Source organism: Rutidosis leptorrhynchoides, chromosome 10 (genome assembly GCF_046630445.1).
Source record: "Rutidosis leptorrhynchoides isolate AG116_Rl617_1_P2 chromosome 10, CSIRO_AGI_Rlap_v1, whole genome shotgun sequence".
Classification (NCBI taxonomy): domain Eukaryota; kingdom Viridiplantae; phylum Streptophyta; class Magnoliopsida; order Asterales; family Asteraceae; genus Rutidosis; species Rutidosis leptorrhynchoides.
Genome location: NC_092342.1, coordinates 48,170,778 through 48,192,118, shown reverse-complemented (window position 1 = coordinate 48,192,118; position 21,341 = coordinate 48,170,778).

The following is a 21,341-nucleotide window of genomic DNA, read 5'->3' as shown; positions in this document are numbered from 1 at the left end:
AAAGAGCAGTTTATATCAATTTCACAATTTCTATAAACTTAAGAGCTATGTTTAATCAACAATATTCTTTCGTGGTTGAATTCACATAAAACCTAGTTTACTAAGATCACTCTAAGTAAAATACATGATTGTATATCCTAAATATCTTTCAATTAACATCCCATACTCACATATAGGTGGCTAGATCACTAGGTGTTGAAGTATAAGTTATGTTCTTTGATAAACTCACATAAACCAAGTCATAACTTACATAATTGAACTAGGATACAAGGATGATTACAACAATGGATCTTTTGAAAGAACATGGTGATTTAGCTTGATTAACTAACTAGATCCAACCCAGTTAAACTCACGTGAAACCTAAATTACAACAGTCACTTGAGGTAATTTCATAACTATGTTGCTTTGGAACTTATTCAATTACCGAATTAAACACATAACAAAATCACTTAAGTTTATGTATCTAATCGTCTAGATTACTAGGTGTATTGAAGTATAGATTGTTTTCCGAGTTAACTCACATTAATAGGTTTGCAATCTATATAATTGAAGTAATGAACTAAACAAGCATACCAATGGTTCTTAAGGTTGAACTAGATAATTTAATCAATCAAACATATGTATAACTAGCATAACATCAAAGTATAGAACAATCCCAAGCCATAAATCTTACATTGAAGCAAACACATAAGGCTTTTAGCCTAACATAATCATAATAGAACTAATGGAACAGTAAATACAAGTTGAATTCATGTTTAAAAGATTTAGAACAATAATACCAATAGTGATGAATGATCCTAGCTTAATCTTGATGTTGAAAGAGTGGAGATTGACTTGTAGCCTTCCTTGAACCATGAAAATCGTATTAGAACCGAGGGAAATCGTAGTAGTGAAGGTGTATCAAGTATGTAACCAAAGGCTCCATTAAATAGGCTCAAAAATTAGGTAAAATGGCCAGAAATTGACTAGATGCGCCGCATCTCTTTACGTTCAGTAGATTCCAGCTAGATTATGCACTCAGAACTGTCGGCAGGGGAGCAGATGCGCCGCATCTGGCTTGGATGCACCGCATCCATCTCAGATGCGGCGCATCTGAGGCTGTTTTGGTCTAGAAGTCTTTATGCTCCGCATCTGAAACTGTCGGGAGTTATTTGGTGCAGAGATGCGCCGCATCTAGGAGAGATGCGCCGCATTTGGACCTGTTTAAGTGGTTTCGGGCTGTTTTACGCGTTCAATCTTCGTTTTAACTCTGATTTCGCTGTTGGTCTTCATTTATTCATTCACAATGGACTTTTACAAATATACACGAATTACAATACATACGTACAACAATTACATACAAATGGAACAACTTTAGATCGAAATAACGGCAATAAACATGTATGATTTTGGCATTATCAGGAACTGAAGCATGAGTTAGTATAATATAATGACACTTGATCAACGTGATTATATTACAGTAAGTCATGCTGAGTTTCTAATGGAACGTGATAAAGGTTCACAGATCACACCCTCATCATGAACCATGTTACATAACTCTTTCATTCTATTTAATCTCTAAATATATCAAGAAAATACTTTTCTTGATGATTCGGTCTTTTCCAGATATTCTGGTAATTTGACAAATCAAGATCGTGTCATTACAATTTCTTTCTTAGAACATTAACTATGTTCATTCCGAAATGTATAGCTACGAATTCTGGACCATTATTCGCTTGACTTGAAGTCGGGAAGGAAAAACGAAAGCATGGAGCTCCTAAATATAAGGGAAAATATAAAGCCTGACAACAACACATATATTACAAACCGTTTATATCAATACATATAGCAATATAAAGACACGGGAGAATGAAAAATACTATAACCCCAAGGTAATAGTAGAAGAAAATAACTTCCTCTAGTGGCAGATTAAAAAGAAGAATGAAGGATACGATAGCCAAGAAAATATCAAGAATCAGAACTGGATTAAGCATTTCACAATCTTTTGGAAGAATGAAATAAGAAAGAAGATGTAGGAGTGGTGAAAATAATGAAACGGAAGTGGTTAATTTATAGCGAAATATCAGACATAACAATCGAGGCAGATTACGCATTTAAAGGAAATCTTAATTTTCTTAAATTTCGAAGAATCAAATCGTATTTAGATTATGAAGATTTTATATTCCTTAAATTCTGAAAATCAATCTTAACTACATCAAAAGTTAAGACGAATCTCTATTCTTTCATTTCACTCTTTTACGATAACTTCTCTCATACGCTTCGAGAAATCGGATTGTTTTATTCATATTATTCAACGGTGATAAAATTCTATTTATCAACTCATATTCGTTATGAAAACATTTTTATTGTTAGCCATGACGACCTCACTTAAATTTTGGGACGAAATTTCTTTAACGGGTAGGTACCGTGATGACTCGGAAATTTCTGACCAAATTTAAACTTTATCTTTAAATGATTTAATGTTTTAGACACGATAAGCAAAGTCTGTAAAGTTGAATCTCAAAATTCTTGAACTACTCAATTACCTTTCGATTGTTCTCAACGATTCGCGAACAATTATATGTAAATAGATACATATGTATACTATAACTTGAAAACGTAACAAAGTGTTGTGTATATGATACTGTGCATTAAACTTATTGGTTTGATTATCTGATTGATATAATTAGATAAGTTAACTAGAATGTTTAAGATGAACCAGTAAAACACTAAATTGCTACAGTATTTTCGAATTGCTACAGTACCCGAAAAGCTACAGTGTTTTCAAAAATCATTATTTGCTACAGTAACTTTGCTACAGTAACTTTGCTACAGTTAAACACTATTTCAAAATGAAAATGTATATATGTATATGTATATACTACGAGACGATGATTTATAGAAGCAAATAACCAAAACACTTAATTGATTAAAGCTACACTTCGAGTGACATAGTATATCAATGATTAAGTTTAATTTTTGATAAAGGTACACGTCGAGTAACAAAAAGTACTAGTTTTCTCAGTGTACGAAAGGACGTTCGAAAAACCGGAACCGGGACATAAGTCGAGTGATGATGTACGACTTATCGGAATGAAAATTACAAGTCAACTATGCACGTGAATTTAATATAATATATAATTAATTATATAAATTAAATATATTATAAATATAATTAATAAATATGTCGACGAGGTACACGATAAAACATTGTGAGCTGTAAAACCAATCCATGCGATCGCATGGGAATTGGTCATGGGAGCCATGCGATCGCATGGTGACAGATCCCAGCAAACATCTATAAATTTCGACGATTTTTGTTCATTTGTTGCACAATTACTCCCTCTGTTATATTATTATTATTATTATTATTATTATTATTATTATTATTATTATTATTATTATTATTATTATTATTATTATTATTATTATTAAGATTAATATTATTATTAATCTTATTATTATTAGTATTATTAATAATTAGTATTTTACATAAAATACTACGACGAGGTTATGAGCGTGTCACTTTCGAAAATGGGTTTTCGAGCGGGATAGAGCTAAGGAAATTATGGGCTATTTCCATGGAGGTTATGGGTAATGTTCATGGGTAATATTCTCAAGTCAAACCTAGTGTTTATCACCTCCGTTACGTCTACGTACTTTCCTGCAATATTGAATCACAATATTGATACGTGAGCATTCATATCTTATCTTTTATATATTAATTGTGTATCCATGTCTAGTGCTCGAGTATATATATTTATGCATGCATGTATGCTAAATTTCGCCATTAAACAGTTTATAATGAATCACGAATTAAATACATATATTACTGGTAAATGGTATATGATATACATGTTTTTGGAAAGCTGGCGAAAAATCAATAACTTTTCATTTAGATATCGAATAATTTCGATGAATGGATTAAAAGATATGATCAACTGAATTATGATTGACGTTAATTGAAATTGCTTTTAAATCTATAATTAAGATTTAAACAACTTGTTTACGAGATTGATAAATTGAATTTTTTGAATATTACCAACCGAGTAAATGAATCCTTATATAAGGTACGTCTCGTTTTGTTAAACAACTGTCAAAATTGACTTTTTAAAACGACTTTGGATAACTTTTGTATGTCGATATCGAGCATTAGGATTGTGATACACTATGACCTGATCTAGCTTGATAGACATTTATTGACCAACATATGTTCTCTAGGTTGAGATCTACGGTTATTTGGTAATCCGAGTTTCGATCACATTTTGGTGAACGACTTTATATGCTACTAAGGTGAGTTTCATTGATCCCCTTTTAATTGCTTTTGCAATACATTTTTGGGCTGAGAATACATGCACTTTATTTTAAACGTAATGGATACAAGTACATACTAAATTCTACACTGAGTTTGAACCGAAAATCCCTTAGCTTTAGTAACTAGTAACTGCCAGTTATAAGAACTGGTGGGCGCGATTAGTAGTATGTGGATCCATAGGGCTTGACATCCCAGTCTGTTCCAGATATAGAAACCCTAGCCTGAACTATAAAACAGACGTATGCTATTTGAGTGTATCGTACATGTTGGTTGCATGTATGTTGAAACATGGGTACTTATTATAACGTTAAAGCTTAGTTACCAGGGTGCTCAATCTTGTAGAATATTTGATAAACGTTTCTGGATGAAACAACTGAAATCTTGTGATCCACTTTTATATACAGATTATGCGAAACACTAAAGCTATGAACTCACCAACCTTTGTGTTGACACTTGTTAGCATGTTTATTCTCAGGTTCCTAGAAGTCTTCCGCTGTTTGCTTATATGTTAGACAAGCTATGTGCATGGAGTCTTACATGGCATATTTATCAAGGAAATGTTGCATTCACCAAATCATCACCATGTATCTTATTTTGACTGCATTGTCAATGGAAGTACTATTGTAAACTATTATTTACGGTGATTGTCTATATGTAGAAATCATCAGATGTCGAAAACCTTTGATTTAAATATTCATTTATGGTGTGCCTTTTCAAAAGAATGCAATGTTTACAAAACGTATCATATAGAGGTCAAATACCTCGCAATGAAATCGATGAATGACGTGTTCGTCCATATGGATTTGGAGCGATCGTCAAATATACACATATCACAAATTTTTTATGTACAATTGTATATTGTATAACTGAACAAAGCATTTGGAAAAGTGTTTGAGGTAATTTTTTTTTTTGTGTGGATGCCTTGCATTGTTAACTTCTGCTGAATTAATAATATCTAACTGAAATTACACTTCTGCAAAGATCATGCCTTCAAATAATTTGTAGGACATTTGAGTCCATCATACGCATTGATGATGACCAATTATGGAATATTTTTGGCTAGTGATTATAAATTAATAATCATTCCGTCATACGCCTTCCGTCATAAAGTTTATGAAGGAATTGTTTTGAAGTATTTTTAAATAGTGGTTATGAATTAATAACCTGCCCGTCATACGCCTTCTGTCATAAAGTTTATGAGGAAGAATTGTGAAATATTTTTGCCTTCAAATAATATAGAAAATTCTTTCATTCTGTGAAGTAAGTTTTTTATAATGTTTGTCATGACAAGTATCTGATTTTTGTATTTTGCCTCGGTGTGTTCTAGTAAAACTTTAACGTTTTCTAGCCGATCCCCTGTGCCTGTTGCTGGCTGGCACAAAAGCTTCCGCCATCGGAGGTATAAAAATACTCTCCTTCCGTGGGCAGGATATAAATGCAATGTTTTACATTTGTTACAGGCAGCACTTTGCATAAGAAAAGTATAAAATTTTATTGATCGATACTGTGCAGTACATAAACAATTAATGACGAATTTAGGTGGATCAAGCCTAATTAGTACATCATGAACGTTTATTGTATGCAATTGTTAACATAGGCACTGTAAAATAACCACAATGGTTTACAGTAAATTGATAAACTTTGCTCTTCAGAAAATGCTAACAAACTGGTCTTCACACGCCAAGCGCCCAGCGCTGTCCGGCTTGAAAGTTTGATCATGGTATGAAAAATTCCTGAACTTCATCCTCTCTGAACAACCGATTACGCCTTCTCTGATTTGTTCTGTCGTCTGGCAAATTTGCAAATGTGGAACGTTCCCTAGTTGGTGCCACATACTGTGAATGTATGGCAGCTACTCCGTTAGGAGTTGGGAATCTGATTTCTGTATGAGCAGTTGATGTAATTGCTCCAAATTTAGCCAACGCTGTCCTTCCAAAAAGGACATTAAATCGAGAATTGCCATCCAGAATAGTGAAATCAATTGTTTCAGTTCTTAGTAATGGGAATGTTCCCATAACAACCTCCAAACGAATTCGCCCCATGGCGTTCACCAGTGATCCTGTCAATCTTGAAACCTTCAAACTCGTCCGCCTAGCTCTATCCTGCACATGCCTTGGAAAAATCTTCAAACAATGCCAATAAATGATATCAGCTTCACTACCGGTATCCGTATAGATACAGCTGATGAACTTGTTTGCAATTTCTGCTGAAATGACCACTGGCTGAACGGACAAGGCCCAATTTTGAATTGGTTGAAAAATGATTGGAGCATATCTCCAACTATCAACATTGTTATCCGACTGCTCACCATCCTCATAGTGACTACCATTCAACCACACCATTTTGATTACAACATCTGGAGTTGGCTCACGCTCCGTGATCCGGTCTCCGTACCGGTTTCTGTTATCTCTTCCACCATGCTCTTCCCTTCTTCTGTTCCCACCTCGATGACCTCTTCCACCATCATTCTTCTGCCATCCAAATTTCCTGCGAGGATCATTTCTCCTATATTTTTTCCTGGCAACAAGTGGTTTAACTCTCCTGCTTTGATCTTTGCTATGATTTCTCTCATCAGAGATTTGAAATTATCTGTATCATGACCCCATGCCTCATGAAAGTCACACCATAGTTCACTTTTTGGACCCTCTCTTTCCTCCATAGGTGCTGGAGGATTGAAAGTAGTCAGGATTGACTCAGTGAAAAGAATCTCTTTTGGAGTTTTAGTCAGCGCCATTATCAACGGATGCCTCTCTATTGGCCTTCTGTTGTGATAAAATCATTGGGATGATTGTTGCCTCTCCATCCACCATTGGAATTGTCATTCCTCCTCTGATTTCTGTCAAAGTATCGCCCTCCGTTGTGCGATTTGCTACTGCTGCTACCATCAAACTTGTTTAATCCTCGCTCACCAACTCGAACATGTTTTTGTGCAACTTCCAATGCCTGATGCAGTGTTTTTGGCAGGTCATACCTTAATGTATGAACAAGTGCACTAAACCTTCGCTGATCCAAACAGAAAATGAAACCGGACACTAACTGCGACTCTGGACAATCAGGTATCTTTTGTGCTTCAAGCGTGTATCGCTTCATGAAATTACTCAAGGACTCATTATGATGCATCGTTATCTCATGAGCATCAAGATGTGTCAAAGTGCAACTACGAAGATTTTGATATTGCATAACAAACTTTGCACGAAGATCCAAATAACTTGTAATACTCCTTGACGGTAAACTTGCAAACTATTCCCTTGCCATTTTCTGCAACACCATGGGAAACATATGACAAGCTACCTCGTCATCCCAATGCTGCAACCTCATTGCGCCCTCAAACATTGTAAGAAAATCTTCAGGATCTGAAGTGCCATCATAAACTCCAATTGCCGGTATGCCAAGATTTCTGGGTAACGGATAGTTAGCAATTCGATCAATGAAGCACTGAGTAGATTCTGCCATAGCTGGTGACTTTGTAGCTTGCTCTCCAGTAATTAAAGCGAAAAAATTATCCACAGCCACAGCACGGACGGCGGGTTGCGCTAAGCGTTGCTTATATTTGGCCGGAGCTGTCTGCTTAAGGATGTCATTTAAAAGCAATACTGCCTGCTTCTCAGACATGAACTCATCTTTGTCATCAATCTCATCATCAGAATTATTATTAATATAGCTCAAGTCATTATCATCCTCAGAGTCATCAATAAGACTGCCCAGCTTGTCAAGTAGTCTAGATAACTTGTACTTTGATATAGATTGCTTTTTCATGATTTGCTTATCTTTGCCATCCGCCATCTGCCATCTGTCGAAAAGGTATAAATGATGGACATCGCCGTAGTTGCATCAATGGTCGCCTCTCTTGATTAGTAACAAGATTTGGAAGCCTTTCTGCACTTTTGGTTGTTGTTTATTCGATTACTGGCCTTTTCTCTGAATTAGTTGCCAAACGCTTAAGCCTTTCTGCAGTTTCAGCAACTGTTTCTTCAATCGTACCGTCCGGTGGCGGAACAGGTACATATTCTTCAGTTATCATGTCTTCAGTTAATGGATTGTTGACTGCTTCAAGTACATTTATGAATGGAGCTTCAGTTGTTTTTGTTCCTTTTTCGTTTCGCGTGTTCTTTGCATTAGTGGATGGCGCCATTGTTAACACCTATTTCCTTATGAGGTAAGGCTTAGTGTGTTAGCACAATACTAGAAGTAATCTAGCTAAGGATGGGGGAGTGTTGCCGATTGATGTTTACCCTCGGGAAATAATCCCTGCAGACCCGGTACACAGATCTGGAAATCTGTGGGGTGGCTTAATCAATCTGTTGTCCGTTTAGCGTTTAGCTGCTAGTCGGATGACTTCTAGTGAGAGAAAGTACTATGTGAGAGAGAAAGGTGAAGTCTCTGCTCACAAGTTATCAGAATGTATGAATGTGTAAAATGACGACCCAAGGGGTCTATTTATAGTGTCAGATCCACCGGATTGTTCGGGACACGTGTCAGCTGATGATACGTTCTGGTATTCGTGATCCGAAATATGCGCTGGATGTGACGTTCTCCGGTCAGGGCTTAAGCACTAGGCGGCCTTCAGGGCTTATGCATGACGGAAGCAGCCTGCACAGCGGAGAACGCTTGACGGACAGTTTCACAAAACCATTGTTCTCAGTGTTCCTGATGCTATTTTCATGCGAATATTGTGCCTTTATGCGTGTATACGATAGGATACACCATTATTAGTCACGAAATAATTTTACAAACTAAACACAATAAAATACATTGAAAATCGAACTCCCGGCGCAACGCGAGGGAACACAACTAGTTAGCAAAACAAATGCAAAAAACGCTGTTAAATGCGTCGTTATGGTATTGGTCCTTCAACTTCTCGATTTTACAAATATAACCTTTTTTTCTTGCAATATAAGCCTCTCCAGCACACAACTTTCGAATATTAAATGCGTTGTTGTTGCTTTAGAAGTTTATTACTCCGTACATTACTGTTACTAAAATAATAATAACCCTAGTTTTTTATTTAGTCGATTGTTTCCTTTCAAACAACAAGATACGATTAAGTAAGCAATCTTTCAAGATTTGATACTCGTATCATTAGTAATGAATATTGTCTTATTATAAGATGACATTGTTAGTCATTATCATCGCCCTTTCAAAAAAAAAAAAAAAAAAAAAAAAAAAACTACGATTAAAATGTGAAAAAATCTATACCTACACTGTATGTCCCACTAATCGGATAGAAGTCTACCCACCTACAAGTCTATATTGTTCATATCAAGCGGGACAAGAAAGACACTCTTTAAACTTAATAGAATCAATCTCTTTTAGCATCATCACATAAATTTTACATAAATACCATTTACATCGCCGCGTTTCCAGAGGTTGGTAACTCCATAAATTTCTAGTTGGCATAGTGAAATGGCAAGCCTAACGCTTCTAACGTCGTTAAACCGGCGTTAGTGAGACGTCACGAGTGATATTTTTTTGGCGTTAGTCAGATGAACAACAGAGGAAGATAGAGACTTTTCCTTATTTTAAACTAATATGAAATTAGCATGGATATATTTATATCATTAATTTCTCTTTTTCCTACCCAACTTTCAATTATATTTTACAATATCACTCAAAAGTTTTTTACCCACACAAATTTAACATTTTATCACTCTTTACGTTCACCCCATTACATTTCCGCATCACCGTCAGAAATTCACTTTTCTTCAAATAGTACAAGCTGACTACACCTCCACGTCACTTGGTGTCACAATTGGAACTAGTCTAAGCGGCTGGATCTTATGTCGTATGGTTAGCTAGTGGTTTCCTTTACATCATCAGTATCAAGTTATTACATAACGCTCGATCTATATTAAACCCTTGTACTTTACTATATGTTATTTATTGTTTATTTTTGGGTTAAAGCTACCAAATAGCTATATGCTTTTATTTTGCTGCAATGTAGGCTATATACTCAGAAAAATACCAGTGTAGGTCACATACTTTTAAAAAGTGTTCTAATGTAGGTTATTGATGACCGGTTACCTCCTGAACTGGTAAAACCTATTATTGACATTTTTTAATTAAAAAATTATAATAATATGAAGACAGTTTCGAATTCATGTAATGATACTTAATCTGATATGAGTTCGGATACATGATTTACAACAAACACATAAACTTCGTTCATCATCATAATTCATAAACAACAACAGATTTTTCAGAGATTCTATCATTGTTCATCTTTTGTCCAAAAATATGAAGGTCGAACAGTTTCGAGAGATTCATTCCATTAAATGTTGGATTGAGCATAGTTTTGGATTCCTCACAACTTGTTCATGCTTCCTAAATCACTAAATTATATGGAGAATCATCTCAGATCGTTAAATCTCAAAATCAAAGGTTGAAGAAATTCGGCCAACGTTTTAATCCATGAATTATAATATGTTTCAGGAAGTTTTGATGATTGGCGAGCATTCTTGAAACGACCCCAAATCGGTTTATTAAACGACTTGTAAAAATATGACATACATTTTTTTTGGCATTAATAATAATTGTAACGTCACAAGTTTTGGATCACCATCACTTGCTCAAATGTTAAACATAATTCGAAATACAAGTTACGCGTTTACATTATCGGAAACTCAAGTCCCATAAATTTAACCAATGTTTAACCAAAATGACCCAATAGTGAGCATGACCGTCGGGACCATTACCAAAAGCGTCTTCCAACCACCACATGCAAGCTAAGCCAATCCCTTACCCTTGTCCTTCGATGTGCCACAATCTATAAAAAGATAAACAACGAGGGAGTAAGCTACAATGCTTAGTGAGTGCAATACTTATTTGCATACATACATAAACCACTTACTTGCGCAACTTACACATATACGCATACAAGATAGCATCACTAACGCATATAAACACAACCGAGTACAAGCTAACATGTTAATCGCATAAGACAATAATATAACACAATACACTACCAATAAACAATATATGAACACTACATGGTTAACCGTACCCAAATGTGCTAGTCATCAAATGAATAGCACCAACAACCTGTGTACATGGCCAACAAAAGCACCTCCCGGATGGAGCTACCATATACACCCAAATGTGGCCAACAAAAAACGAAACCAGAAGGTGACACTTACCACATCTTCACAAGTGGTCAACAAAGAGTGGACTTTTAAGTAGTCACACTCACCACTTTCTCCAAATGCAATGTGGCCAACAAAGAGTGAATCATTAAAGACATCACTCACTAAGTGCAAATTTAACCCAAATTGCACCCGAACCTTGATCACCTAGATGAGTCAACAACCGAGCTAGGACTTCAAGTTTGATCCTAGGGCAAGTCACATTGCATAAACACAACATCAAGCTATAAACACTAGTAGCTTGACTCAAAAATCTCCAAGTGCATATTTAACCCAAATTGCACCCGAACCTCCAACTAGGTCAAACAAGACCCCAAATACCCCAAATCACTAATGGCTAGTGATTTTGGCTCAAACTCACCAAAACACAACTTATGGTCAAGGGCTAGAAGCACTTCATACCCATTTCAACCGAATGTCTCATTTTGACCCATTTGGGTTTACACCCAAAGTCAAACTTCCAACACACCCATTTGGATTTCAATCACCAACAAAATCACTAATACTAGTGATTATACCCTAATTGTAAGTCCTTATCATACCCAAATCGTTTTCCAATCCAAAACCCACCAACCAACAAGGGTCAACAATACCCACAACTAGCTTCAAACACCCATTTGTGAGCTAGATGAGTTTTCTCAAGGACATGCAAGTTCAAACCCTAACATCAAATTGAATTAAATTCGGAGTTAGGACTTAGCACCACTATCACAACGTAGCTAGGAACGAGATGAACAACGTTAACTCTTGCACTTTGAAGAGATTCAAGCTCCTTCTTCCTCAAACTAAGTTTTCTCTCACTAGAAATGGGTTTCTCACTCTAAAAGAGATGAGAGAGTTTGTGTGTGTGAAAGATGAAGTTTGAGTGAGTCTAAGACTGGGTCAACAATACCCACAACTAGCTTCAAACACCCATTTGTGAGCTAGATGAGTTTTCTCAAGGACATGCAAGTTCAAACCCTAACATCAAATTGAATTAAATTCGGAGTTAGGACTTAGTACCACTATCACAACGTAGCTAGGAACGAGATGAACAACGTTAACTCTTGCACTTTGAAGAGATTCAAGCTCCCTCTTCCTCAAACTAAGTTTTCTCTCACTAGAAATGGGTTTCTCACTCTAAAAGAGATGAGAGAGTTTGTGTGTGTGAAAGATGAAGTTTGAGTGAGTCTAAGACTGGTTCACCAGCTATAAGGTCGTTTATAAGTAATAAGACTTAATTGCCCCTCATTTAGAACCCTTAAAATGGGTCTAAAAACACAGATCTGCCACAGGAACGTCGTTCCTGTATACAAAACGCCGTTCCATTTGCACGTAATCCAAGAATGTCGTTCCTTTAAAAAGAACGTCGTTCATCAAATGGCCTCAAAATGTTCTGTTCAACTGGCAACCATTTTCCTTGATCACAGCGTCGTTCCTGGTTTTGGAACGCCGTTCCTTCGACTGGAACGCCGTTCCTCCATCAGGAACGCCGTTCCTGGTCCAGAAAATCTGGGGTGTTACAATTCTATTGATGATTATGAGCAAGTTTCATGAAGGAATCATCTTCTAAATCGTCCTCAAAATTGAATTTCAATTTTATGTTCTTCAAGCTCGAGTTCACTGTTTTTCGATGATCATGGTGATTCGTTGTTGTTATGGATAAAGAAGCTTCACGTTTCCTATTATTCGCTGCTCTAGGAAGCGAATGCAATTGATTTTGTCATTAAATTTGATAATTCGACAATCTTCTGCATTTTTGGTTCGAAGCATATGAGGTTGCGGAAGTCCTGATGAATTTGAAAGGACTCGTCCTTATCCACCTGGACGAAGTCATCAACATTTGGTCCCATTGCGATGATCGACTCCAAGTAATGTCCTTAAATTGAGCAAATGCACAGCGGAAGACTTAATTCGTACCTGAGAATAAACATGCTTTAAAGTGTCAACCAAAAGGTTGGTGAGTTCATAGGTTTATCATAACAATCATTTCAATATTTTAATAGACCACAAGATTTCATAATCATAAACATAATACACTCGCAAGTGTATGTAAAGCATTCTAAGTGGTTGAGCACTTGGTAACCATACTTAACATTTAATCACGTAGCATATTCCCTTTATTATGAAATCTCACTACACCGTACCAAGTGTAGTCACCGAAACGAAGTACTGTGCAACCTTTGAATACTGGTCGTCCAGTCCGGTTGGGGTTATCAGGCCCGATAGATCTATCAACAGGATTCGCGTTTACAATACCACATGTAAATAGTAGTTACCAAGCTATTAGGGAAGATATGCAGGGTGGTACAACTCAACGTAGAATATATTTTAAGTACTTGTGTCTATCTCGTAAACATTTATAAAAGCAGCGCATGTATTCTCAGCCCAAAAATATATATTGCAAAAGCAATTAAAAAGGGAGCAAATGAAACTCACCGTACTGTATTTTGTAGTAAAAATACATATGACGTCATTTAAACAAGTGTAGGGTTGGCCTTGGATTCACGAACCTATATCAATACTATATATATTAACACATATAATCGTAATTGAACAAGTATATATATTTATAACTTTATTAGTTATATCATTTATATTAATAAGCTATATGTTTCATTAATAACCTAATTAGCTATATTTGCTTTATATATTTTAAATAAATGCTTAATATTTATTATAAAATTACGTTATATGTAAAAATATATATCTATATAAATATCATTTGTTTGATAAAATAATAATTTCAATGATACTAAAATAATGGCAATAATATTAGAAATGATAAAATTTGTAATAATACTGATGAAAATATTAAAAATGATTCTTTTTAATAAAAATGATAATCCTAATACTAATATTGAAATTAATGATACTTAATAATAATAATAATAATAATAATAATAATAATAATAATAATAGTAATAATAATAATAATAATAATAATAATAACTACCTTTCAAGAAAAACAAAGTTCCAAAAAATAGAAGTCTATGCCCGGGCTCGAACCCGAGACCTCTCGTTCACCCGACACACTCCCAAACAACCCCTCTGTCAGTTAGTAACTCTTTTTACAAGAATTTTTAATTGATTTATCCCATATTTCGATTTTCTTTCTCATCATCATTTATCTATATCATCACCATCTTTAATCCATATCATGTACCATTATTATCGCCATAACATCATGGAATATACATCATCATTACCGTAAAAATATCATTCATTATCTTCGTTCTCACATCCTAATCGTGTCCACCATAACACTTTGGTTTCTAAGGAAAAATTATATGTTTGCTATGGCCCAACGTTCCAAATTATTTGAAGCCCAATTGGTAATCCAGTTTAAGGAAGCCCGGTTAGATTATGGGAGTCCAATATATTATTATTTAAAAGCCCGTTATACGAGTTGTTGGGTTGTGAGTTGAGATCTTAGCCACGACAGAAAACAAGGAACATGTCCATGGTTTCCTGGGTAATACAGAATGGTGTAGCAGCTAATCAACCATCCTGTTACTTCGGTTTATTGTCATCTTCATCAACTTGATATCACTATTCATCGTCTTCTCTAACATTAATTCATCATTATCGTTATGCCACCTCACCGTAATTGTTCCCTTTCCTCGATAATCTTCAAAAAGACAAGTGAATGGTGATCATAGGTCTCGGTTACAGCAGGAAATGGAAGCAAGCACAACATCATAATTGTAGCAGCAACAGCGGTAACAGAAATGAATTAAATAGAAAGTCGAATATGCCATAGCTTTTTAGGTGATGAGGGAATGGGGTTGGTGTTGGGCTGACTGAAAACGAAAGGGAACAAATGGCAGTAGCTTTAATAAGAGAAGTATTATGTAGTTTGACGGGTTAACTCGTCAACAAAACAGAAACAGTTCGGGTGGTTGTGGAAGATGGTCGATGGGTTTGTTCATGGTGGTGAGCCATGGTAATGGAGAAAAGTGGATTGTGGTTCTGATGATGATGATTGGTGGCGGTATAAGGGTGGTTTTAATAAGAGAGAGAGAAGAGTGAGAGAGTGTGGTGACGGATAACGATGGTTGCAGTGGTGGTGATTATAGCGAATTGAAGCAGCAGCACATGGAGCTACAACAACCGGTTTTCCAATGGTGGTTGTCCTTTTGTAGAAACCGGAACAAGAGATGGCAGCAGCTGCGTATGTTTGACAGGATTTTGGGTGGCGGTTGGTGGTTCCCAATGATGGTGACCGGTGGTGGCTCATGGTGGTCATGAGGTGATGTCAAAAGATAGAAGCAAGAAGAAGAAGAAGAAGAAAGGTATTGATGATGTGGTTGGGTGTGTTTAAGGATGTCTGCATATATGCATATATGTATATATGTATAATATATATATATGGATAAAGATACATAAAGTTATATATATATATATATATATATATATATATATATATATATATATATATATATATATATATATATATATATATATATATATATAATATTAATAATAATAATAATAAATATAATAATAATCCTAAATGATAAGAACGTGTGAGAGCAGAGAGCTATAGGAGTTAATCATTGACTCAATCAATTGAAATTTAAAACAGTATAGCAGTTTGACGATTGTAATGAAAGAACAAATTAGTAAAACAAAGTATAATATAATAATAATAATCAAATATAACATGTGAATGAATCTTTTTAAACACAGTGAAACCAATAATTAACTCTGCCCACACTTTGATATTTTAATTTAAGGGTAGTATCGTGTCCATTGCTAAACAGTTAGCGTATAAAAGTGTTCCTAAAAATTTCAAATTTTTAGATTAAACATATTTAATTATTTCACTCATTACCTGTTTGAAACCTGATGAAAAAGGTTCGAAAATTATTTATTTTCTGTTCCGATTTATATGTACGGAGTACAAATATTTAATCTTAAAAATGTAAAAATATTTTTAACAAATCTAAAATCTTCGTAATCAATTTACATTCCAACTTTTATCTTAATCTTTCATAAACTCGTATTAGATCTATATGAATATTAATGAAATGCCAGCCGAGTATCCCAATTGTTTACTATTTAAGCTCGAAATCATTTACCTCTAATATAATCTCGTTCTATATATAAACAGTTTTTAAATCGCAGTTTAACTACTAAAGTAAATATATTATATATTTTTAAACAATTAAATTTATTATAATTTTATATATTTACAAGAAATATTTATATACATATTTATATATATATTTATATATATTTATATATATATATTAAATATATATGTAACTATTTACAAATAGTTGTTCGTGAATCGTCGGGAACAGTCGAAGGTCAAATGAATATATGAAACAGTTCAAAATTTTTGAGACTCAACCTAACAGACTTTTCTTATCGTGTCAAAAATATGAAATCGTATCAAGAGTATTACAACCCTCATATTTCCATACTTGAATTGACTAATTTGCCTATAGGGTTGTTATCCATACGTAATATATAATTAAATTCGACATTGATCAAATATTTATTTTTAGTCTACACTTTTTGTTAACTAAAGTTTACACTAATTATATAAAATAACTTTAGTTAATATTAATATTAATGCATATTATATTTAAAACTATATGTAACATAATTATTAATTAAATGATAAGTTATTTTAATCATTATATATATTTTTAGCTTATAAAAAAAAATAAGATTTTTTTTATAAATTAAATAATGAGCCCCATGAATTTTGACTAAATATTTTCAAAAATAAAAACTTATTAAAAACATTTTTAACATGTTTTTATTATTTTGTCAAAATTGGCACCTTTATTTTATTATTTTTTTTTCTTTTCACCAACCATTTTTTACCTATAAATACATGGCTCCTCATTCATTTTTTCTTGCCAAACACAAAAACTTAAGTTATTCTCTCAAAACCTTGAAGAAAATTTGAGGTACTTTCTATGTTTATTAATTTTTTTTTCAATATTGTCATTTATATTTATTGTATATTCTTTGTAAAATTCGAAATTAATTATGTTTATATGTTATAATTAGTATTATAAGTGTTATGATGTTATGATGCATAAAAATAATTTTGATAATTTATGGAATATTATTTATAATTAAATACGAATTATGTAGTGTTTAAACGTAAAAACAATGTAAAATCGTAATAAATACTTTTAACCAAAAATAAAATATATATAATTTTTTTCTGAGTTTTTAAAACTTATATAGATCTGAAAAAAATTATAAAAATAATTACTTGGGTCGAATTGGTATTTATTATATAATTAAACTCTATTATTATGTAATTTGAAGGTAAATTAAGAATAAATATAAAATAATAAAAAATATTTTTTTAAATATTTTTATACAGGTTATTAGACTGATAGAAACTTATAAAAATTATAAAAATAATTATTTAGGTTTATTTAGTAATTATGTAGAATTAAAATTGTTTTGTGAATACATTAAGGGTAAAAACAAAAATAAATACAAAAATATAATAAAAACGTTTTCTTAAATTTTTCTACTAATCTATATGATTAACTAAGACTATAAAAATTATGTATGTAATTTTTAGATATTTAATTTATTATTTAGACATTTTTGAATAATGTTCGATTAATAAAACACTATTATTTTTGAAGTAATTTAGGTATTTATTTAAAGGTTATTATATTTAATATATATAAGACATACTAAGGTATAATAACTAAATATTAAATAAAACTTAGGTTATATTATCACATATATAATTATTAAGTACATTAATAATTCGTTGTGTGTATACACATAAAGTGAAGGTTAATCAAAGATAATGTATAATTCATATGAACTTCATCGCTACTCACGGTCGTAAGTGAATGATGACTAGGTTGCCATTTATGGGTAAGCTTGTGGATCTCGAATGCCATGACTTAGATTCTGGTCAAGAATCCTGGGCCCCCGGTTACATCTGGTCATTCCTGACTTATTTGATAGCAACGAAGTTTGAGTAGAGTTGTACAACATCTTGCTAAAGATTAACCCGAACTTTCTAAAAATGAAAAATTTCTATAAGTGGAAACTTTCCATAAATAGTAACCTTCCGAAAATGGAAATTCTTTAGTGAACCATTACTATCAATATAGTACTATATACTATTGTCTGTTAGGCAATGTCTGATCATACGTTCTATCTCTAGGTTGAGATCTCGGTCACGTCCTTCCGTTCAATTCTTTCGTGTGCTACTAAGGTGAACTTCATAGCCCCACTTTTTACTGTTTCATAACTGTTTTATAACTTTTGGGGTGAGACACATGCTTGCTTTATAACTGTTTTACGCTTAGACACAAGTACTAAATTGTTAACTATGCTGTCATGCTTTGATTCATGCTAAATCCCTACCGTAATATCGTTAATTGCTACGTTTAAATGCAAACTTAATTATTGTGAGTAGGCCTATTGAGAGTAACGTCTCTAACCATTCGACCGTTGGTCTTTGGTTACATAATAATGATTCCACGACACTGACAGTACAAGGTGTCATAGGGTAAACTTGTTTAGTAGCGATATTACAAAATGCAGCAACACTTTTAGATTGATATTTCTATATCAATCAACTTTAAACTAAATCTTGTGGTCTAAAACTTTGGATATTATTTATAAACCTGTGAATTTCACTCAACCTTTTTGGTTGACACTTTAAGCATGTTTTGTCTCAAGTGATGATTAAGCTAGCTGTTTGCAACTTTGTAATGATAGGTTTGATGCTTGCATGGAGTCCACATCGTATATTATATTTTAGTTCATAAACATTTATTTTAAGTTTTAATAATAATGTAAACATGTATTACTGCTTCCGCTATTTTATTAACAAAGGTTTTATTTAAAAAGTCTCATTTAGAGTCGTTCTCGCTTTTACAACTGTGTTATGATATAATTGGTCACAATTACCCCTGGTCCATTTTGGGGGTGTGACAAAGAGTTTAATCAGAGCTGGTTTAACGCCGTTTTTACGGGTTTATCGTAGAGGGGGTTCTCACAGTGTTACCTGTGACGAAGCATTGGCTCTTACTCCTTGCGATCCTTTTATGGTTGGCCAAATAATAGCGGTGACGCGGGTTGTAAAATCAGAGTCTGAGGTACGCTCAGTGGTCACCCTATTCGTAGGCAAGGCACTATTTGGGTTTTAACCCCAATCTGTAATACAGATTGGTATCAGAGCAGAATTGTTGTAGAGAATCAGGATTGCATTTTATGTGTGCCTTATACAATTAGGTACCTTAGCAATGTAGGACTACAACTTCCTTTGACTATAGTACCTTTAATTGTTGCCTTTAACTGTTAAATGCTACACTATACTTTAGAAACTTTACTTATCTTTGAATGCCGAGCCAATCTAAGAACTCTGCTCATTCTCCTAAGTACTATTCAATTCCGCTACCACATTTAAATGCGACACCGTTCTCGACATTCCTATGTCATTTATCATGGTTTTGTGTATTACATATGTATTAATATTATCCATGAATTTTTGAAACTCCTATATTTGTTACTATTCATACTCAAACGTATATAACTCCCTGTTATATCACGTACCTATATGCTTTATGCCTTTATGCATCAGTTTGCGAACCGGAAAATGTCATTGAGTTATCGAGAATCTCAAAGACATTATAATGTCATCACTACTCATATTCATTACTTTTATACCTTTTATTTCTCGTTATTGAATTTTCTTGACGGATGGCGTCTACGAAACTCTAGAATGGAAGGGTTTGGATTACCGATTTAAAGGATCCTATAGCTCAAGCCCCTAGACCTGAATAGGCCATTACGAATTGAAAGTCTTTAATCGAAAGATTATCAGATTACATACTTATCATTTTATGATCTCGACACGTCATACTGCTATTATTGGATTATAGACACATCATATCTTATTATATCATATCATATCTATCTTAATAAACTTTGTCTAACACTTTTCCTAAATTTCTTCCGTAAATTACGGAAAACTTTTTGCTATATATACGTATATCAAGAAGACAAATATATCATTCAATATTCAACACTCATCTCATAACAAAAACCCTTATTCCGATCAGATAATATGGATTTCTCACTTGATTCCTCGAACTCCTCGAGCTCCATTGGCACCGTAACCGGAATGAACCAACCAATTAGTCATCATCTATTTTGGATGAATTGGGGATAGGTTCGTAGTAAACTTAATCAATGGAGACAAGAAGAAGGTGATCCCTTCCACCAACCGAATTCACCTCTTGGTGAAGAACCTGAAGCACTTACCGGCGAACCCGTTCGGAACACTATTTTTACCCTCATTTTCAGGGTATCCAGTCATGAATATATAATATCTAAAATTCTAGATCTTATTCATCCACTTGTCCGAACCGCCAATCACCCCGGAATAATAGAAGAAGTCAATGAGCTTCGCGCTCGAGTGGTGGCTCTGGAGAATATGGTGCGAAACCTACGAGCACCAGCAGCATAACCAGCATCACCACCAGTACCAACAACATCACCACCAACAGCATCAGCTTCACCAACAACAAACACCATAATCTGTACCTCGGATATCAACATCATACGCCCCATAGATACCAAGGAATATTAGTAATAATGAGTTAAGATGTATTGACTCATTCTTCCTGAAAATTATATATGTATACTTTATATATATATATATGGTTTGGAACAATAATAAATCTTTTCGTATTAAGCTATTACGTGTGAATCTTAACTAGTATGTACTACTTGGTTAATTCATATCACTAATATGCTATGATGTACATCCCTCGTTAATGACTTAAAAATTGTTAATCACTGTTTCATCACAATAAGCTCCATTTCATAATAAACTAAGTGTATTATTCAAATACATGTTTGGTTTTACACTTTCATTTTCGATGTACTCAAAACTCTTTAGAAAACATCATTCGTGC